This window comes from Rhagoletis zephyria, unplaced genomic scaffold (assembly GCF_001687245.7).
Source record: "Rhagoletis zephyria isolate East Lansing unplaced genomic scaffold, Rhagoletis_zephyria_1.1 Rzeph_scaffold_00390, whole genome shotgun sequence".
NCBI classification, from domain to species: Eukaryota; Metazoa; Arthropoda; class Insecta; order Diptera; family Tephritidae; genus Rhagoletis; species Rhagoletis zephyria.
In genome coordinates this window covers 240,224-246,904 of record NW_016157474.1, presented here as the reverse complement: position 1 = coordinate 246,904, position 6,681 = coordinate 240,224, and the positions used below count along the sequence as shown (strand labels likewise).

At 37.7% G+C, this 6,681-nt stretch overlaps 1 protein-coding gene across 1 annotated transcript in view; it reads left to right on the top strand.

Moving 5' to 3' along the window:
- The window catches only part of Dop2R (dopamine D2-like receptor), a 105,676-nt gene that overhangs the window by 29,096 nt on the left and 69,899 nt on the right, over window positions 1-6,681 (top strand). The gene's annotated exons all lie outside the window — the stretch shown is intronic.

The window sequence follows — 6,681 nt, the reverse complement described above, 5'->3', positions numbered from 1 at the left end:
CAATCTATAATTACAAACTTTTCCTAATACTAACGTTTTCCTTTCTTAATGTATCTACTTAACATCTTTTTCTTAATGTCTATTCCTCTTGAAAATTATATATATATAATTTTATTTTTATTTATTTATTCTTTAATTATTATCAGTATTACTTTTTTTTTTTTTTTTTTTTTTAAACTCAAAAATAAATTCTTTACTGTATTTCAAGGAACACCCTAGAGTATGCTTTTCAGATATCTTCCTTCCATATTCTAATTTATCCATAATCCCACTAACAAAATATAATAATGCTCTGGTAAAGGCATTAACATATATGTACGTATGTACGTATTCAAAAAATTAACAAAACAATAAATACCGAAACCCCAAAGAGTGTGAAGAGATCAGAATCCAACCGAAACAAAGAGCATAAACTGAATCAATGCTTTAAACCAAACATTGTTTTTGGATCGTGGTCTCTTCTGTTATACATAAGAACAATATTGTGTTATAAAAATATAAAGAGTGATAATTAAGAGCACTTACATGATTCCGAGCGATGACAGCAGGCGCCTGATGAGATGATCGGTGTACCATAGAGTCGGCTTCTCTTAAAATGTGCAATGTGCAATATTGTTCGATACGTATATGCAAGCTTTATATAGTTAATGAGCTAATGATGCTAATTAGGTCAATTCGCGTACACACGATACTGTTAGGAATTCTCACACGCCAGTGGCAGTGACAAGATTTCTTACCAAAAGGGGTACAGGGTTAACGTGAAATCATTTCTGTCTCCAGAACATTATTATTTTAATTAATTAATTAATCCCAACGGCTTTTTACCCTCCATTCCCGCCCAACCGACACGAGGGGCGCAGTCCGCATGACGTACGGAACCTTTTTTTTTTTTTNCAAAATCAATGTGCACAAACAAAAACAATTGTACAACAACAATATATTATATGAAACAAAATACTCGGCACATGCAATTAAGAATATCAAGTTAAATTAATCAAATTTACGGGAAATTTTGATGTTTTACTTATCTTTAAATTGTGCACCAGAAGTTTATTAACACTTTGTTTTAATTTTTTACTTTAATAAGCGTAAACAGCTTTATCAAACACCAAATTTAAACAGATCACAGAAAAACACAGCTTCACAGTTTGACGTTTGCGTTCTACTCTCCCCTTTTTTTTTTTTTTTTCTGTTAAAGTAGGAGATCTAAACAATTTAAATTTATATTATATAACTACATATCTAACCAAATTGACATAAATAAATCTATTTATTCGAGGAATTTATTTGGAGCACTGTATGCTAGAAATATGTTTCTTGTCAACAAAATTACTATCAGCTTCTTGTTGTTGTAATATGAGGTATATATATATAAAAAAAATCCAATGCACTGTTTTGCTCTATTCTCCTAGTGTTATTTAAACGTCTTTAATTCAAGAAAACACTGCTCGCTTAATGTTAGTGGTACCCCAGTACAACATGGGTATTCCTATGTACCTACTTATGTAGTGCATAAAACTAATACCGCATGGTCCAGGGTGCTGCACCGGACCTGGTGAGGTTACGTTGAGTCGCGCGGGGTCCACGAGGTTTCGGGAACAAGTTCAGTTCCCGCTTGTGTCCTTTTCGTTAATGTGGATACTTAGGTACTCCCACGCATAGTCAGATAATTATTATTTTCAATATTTTTGGCTGTCCCGGCGATGTATCGTTGAAAAAGACCGTATTGAAGCCTGATCAACCCACTTATTGGGCCTTCAAATGACCAGCAGCTCTTTCTTATACGTTTTAAGAACTCAGAAAATTATTAAAATAAATACTTTATGATATTTATATATATGTATATATTTTTTTTTCGCGAATCACGTGTTGACTCTTACTAAACTTTTTCCTTAGCGAACGTCTAGTTCGTGCAAGTGATGATCAGCAAAAGAGAACGATCTCTCTAGCGGATGTTGCTTCTGACCTCCTTTTCTCAACCGTTCCGCCCTATTGACAGGTCCCTTTTGGGATTAACCCTCAATCTATTACTCAAATGACAGGTGTTTACAGGGTGAGCAAAAGCCAACAAAATTGAAAAAAAGTACTAAATTGATTACCAGCAATTGTAGAGATTTACGAAAATTATTTAAATAACACATAAAATTAAAAGGGAAGAAAGATTTTAGCGAATTCTTGAAATAGAATATGAAATGTAGTGATGTATTTATATTATATTTGTGAATAATGGAACTGATGGAAATTCGCGCTCACAAATTAGGTGTTTTTGTTTTTTTTTTTCTTTTCTTTTAATCAGATGAATCTAAGATGCGGTTTTAGAAACAAAACAAAAACATCTACAGAAGGCGACAAGTTTAACCCGGTTGCATGTCCTTAGCGTGAAATGTCCCTATCAGATGACCATTGAGGTCTTCGAGAACATAATATGCTGAACCTAATTTTTCTCGAACCCTTGCCCTGATAAACGTTTTAGAAAGTTTCGAATTTACTGCTTTAGACATATTGCTTTGTGCGAAATTCCTTCTAAATACTTCTTGACCAACATCATAACTAATTACACGGGACCTAAGATTGTATCGGCTTTCATTGCGATCAAAAGCATTATGCAGATTAACCCTGACTTTATCTCTGACCTCTAGAAGATTGTCAAATCGATTATTGTCTTCAACTAAACCTTCTGATATCATTCCAATGTTACGAAGTAGTGCATAGTTATCTCCATGGGAAATCATGTGTTGCCCGAAAACTACGAAATAAGGACTAAATCCTGTGGACTGGTGAATCGAATTACGCAGTGCGGAATTAATGCTACTCAGATGGCAGTCCCAGTCGCGCTGATCGTTGTGTATATAAGCTCTCAAAGCAGCGTTAACCGATCGGTTGACGCGTTCAGAAGCATTGCTTTGAGGCGAGTATATCGCTGTAAAAGTGTGTTTGATACCACATTTTGTTAAGAATGCTTCGAATTCCTTCGACTTGAATTGACTTCCGTTGTCGCTAACTATATACTCGGGTACCCCAAATATATCAAAAACTTGTGTTTTCAAAAAATTTATAATAGGTGAGGTGGTCAGTTTCTTGAGGGGACACAGAAAGGTAAATTTTGACATATGATCGAGTATAATAAGAATGCCAATATGTCCATTCTTTGATCGTGGAAAAGGCCCTATTATGTCTATATACAAACGTTGAAATATTCTCTCCACAGGTGTGAATCTTCCCATGAATGGACGCAAAATTTTTGTGGGATGTTTTGTGCTTTTACACACATTACAATTCAAAACATATTCTTGCACTGAACGATATAATCCGGGCCAATAAAAATAACGTCGAACCCTCTCCGTGGTTTTCGCTATACCTCCATGGGCACTAGTCGGGTAATCATGGGCGTTCTTTATAACTTCGGCCCGTAAAGGTACTGGTACTAGCAGCTTCCAGGTAGAATCTTCCTTTTCTTTGTCGCCAGTATAAAATTCAGTTCGATGATATATGTATTTTTCGCAAACCTTGAAGTCTGGAAATTTTTCTGAATTAGCTTTTAATTTCTCTCTTAAAGTCATATAATCCTCGTCATCGAAGGAAGTGGAAAACAGATTTATATCGGGCACATAGTCAACAATGACTGATGAAACTATTTGATCTTCGGAGTATATACGAGAAAGTGCATCCGGTACGACGTTGGCGCTTCCTTTTCTGTGTTCGATTTTAAAATCAAACGCTTGAAATTTCAACGCCCATCGTGCCAACCGCCCACTGAGATCACTCTGGTTCATCAGCCAACGAAGACTAGCATGATCCGTGATTATAGTGAATTTCTGTCCTTCAACATACGCTCGAAATTTCTTAATCGCTAATACAGCCGCTAAACATTCCCTTTCTGTAACAGAGTAATTTTGTTGTGCTTTATTCAACTTCTGCGACATATATGCTACCGGTATTTCATCCCCATTATAATTTTTTTGAGCCAGAACCGCGCCTACTCCGTGTAAGCTCGCGTCGCACTGGATTATAAACGGTTGCTTGAAATCCGGATTAGTAAGAAATGGAGCAGTGGTCAGCCTTGTCTTTAGTAATTGAAAGGATTCTTGAGCCCTATCGGACCATTCAAATGATTTTGATTTTTTCAAAAGTTCAGTAAGTGGATGAGTTACCTCGGCGAAATTGGGAACAAATCTTCTATACCACCCCGCCATCCCAAGAAATCTACGCAGTTGTTTTACAGTTTTCGGCGCGGGGTAGTTCACTATTGCTTCAACTTTACCAGGATCTGTTTTTAATGTTCCTGATCCAACAATATAACCTAGATAACTAACCTCCGTCAGGCAAAACTTGCTTTTGGAAATATTTATTGTCAGACCGGCTTTGCATATATGAACTGTAACTTCTTTTAAAAGTTCAATGTGTGACTCGAAGTTCTCAGAAACTAACAGCAAATCGTCCAAATAAACAAAAACTTTTTCTTTTAAATTATATGGTATTACTCGATCCATCAACCTGCACATCGTTTGAGGCGCGTTACACAGACCAAACGGCATCACGGTATATTGGTAGAGAGGTCTGTTAGGTACGGTGAAAGCCGTTTTCTCTCGAGAGTTCACTTCCAAAGGAATTTGCCAAAAGGCATCCTTAAGATCCAAACTGGAAATATATTCTGCTCGAGGCAACCTGGATAAAATACCTTCGATATGGGGTAACGGGTAAGCATCTTTTACTGTAAGTGTATTCACTCTCCTACTATCTAAGCAGAGACGTACTTTTCCTGGCTTACGCACAAGAACTACTGGGGAGGACCAAGGGCTGTTAGATTCCTCGATAACTCCTAAAGCAAGCATTCTATCGATTTCATCGCACATTAATTTCTCCACTGCTGGAGACACAGGGAAGTGGCGCTGTTTTATTGGTTTAGAATTACCCACGTCGATAACGTACTCAACTAACCTAGTTTTCCCTAGCCCATGTTCTTCAAAATTTGGATAACATGAAATAGCCATCTGCAGTGTTTCCTGTTGCTCTTTTGTTAGTCTATGCAAATTCGAATCTATGTCTGTATCGCTAATTTCGCTGATCAAGTTAGTTGCAATTCCGAACGCCTTCCAAAAATTAACTCCGAGATAAACATCTTGCACCAGTGATGGGATTATATAAAATTCAATCCTCTTTTTCTCACCTTTATAACAGGTTTCTAATGTAATTATGCCAACAATTTCTTGGCGGGATCCATCAGCGGTTTGCACCTTTGAATTTATTCTCTTAAACAACTTCCCACTAGCTAACACCTCTTTTGCCAATTCAGCCCCTAAGCAACTTACAGATGCACCTGAGTCTAAAAGACCCAATGTATTCCTACCCATAAGCTGTATGGAAGCGTAAGGCCTTATGTCGTTATTTTTACTCAGAATGGAACTAATCGAACTAAGGTTATTTTGTTTCTGTTTTATTTGTGACCAGAATTTTCTCGCACGTTGAGCCGAACGTGACCTTTTAAAAATTTTATTTCGAGCGCTTTGATATGCAACCAAACGCTGATGGAGTGGAACAATTGGGTGAAGTTTTGGAGCATCTTTCTGCGTAAAATCAGGCTTCTGCAAAATCGATACTTTTGGCTCTAGTTGCGCTGATCCGATTTGCTGCTGGGATGCCTTAGCTTGTTGCTGACATCCCTCAACCCGTTTCCCGAATCATTACATTTCGGGCAATTGGGTAGAAAAAATGCTATCAGACCGCATCCGTAACAAAATACCCTCCTTGGCTTGACACAATTTTTATAATTGTGACCCCTTTCGTCACAGTTCCAACAAACCTTTTCGGTCAATTGTCGGGTTGTTTGGTTGGTAACACTAGCACAAACTAAAGCATCTCCCACTTCTTCTGCTTCGACCGCCACTTCAGAGATATTCCTGCGTTGCGGTACAACAGACTTTAGTACATTTCCCCGGTGCTGAATTTCCGCAACTAAATTTTCTCTGCGTCTACAAGCCTTGCGAAGGTCTGAAATGCTATTTAAATCTAAATGAAGAAGCTCCAACCGAACCTCTGGCTGAAGATTTCTGAGTACTATTTCTACTAGTTCTCTTTCAGACAAAGGGATCCTTAAGCTGTCTGATATATTAAGCACGCTATCTAAATAGCTCTCAAAAGATTCACTAGCTTTTTGTTTAAGGTTACGTATCGATTCCTTTATGTCGAAGTCTGACCGAAAGTCCTTAAAATTGCTTCGCAAGCAATCGCAAATATCTACCCAATCTAAATTACGAACGGAGTGATGATAACGCCAAAACCACCGCTTAGCTTTTCCTTCAAAAAGCAGATGAACGTGTTGACATAATGTAAAGTAGTCACCTCGTAGTGTTGTGTTGGTAAGAGCGTTCACTCTGTATATAAATTCATCGACTGATATGCCATTCAAGGAGCCATCGAACACTAATTTCCACCCGGAGATAACTTTTGCAACCACAGTAGAAGACATGTCATGGTTATCGCCGGTTAACCGCCTACTATTACGTGACGTACCTTGCTCATTATTTCCACCTCCTGCGTTAGCGTTGGGTGAATGATTTTGTGTTCTGTGCTCAGATACATTCAAATTGCGGAAATATGAATCAAGCGATTCTGACACCATACGTCCTACTTCCTCACGTACCTGTCTGGAGAACCGGTCTTCATACGACCTCATACTGTCTT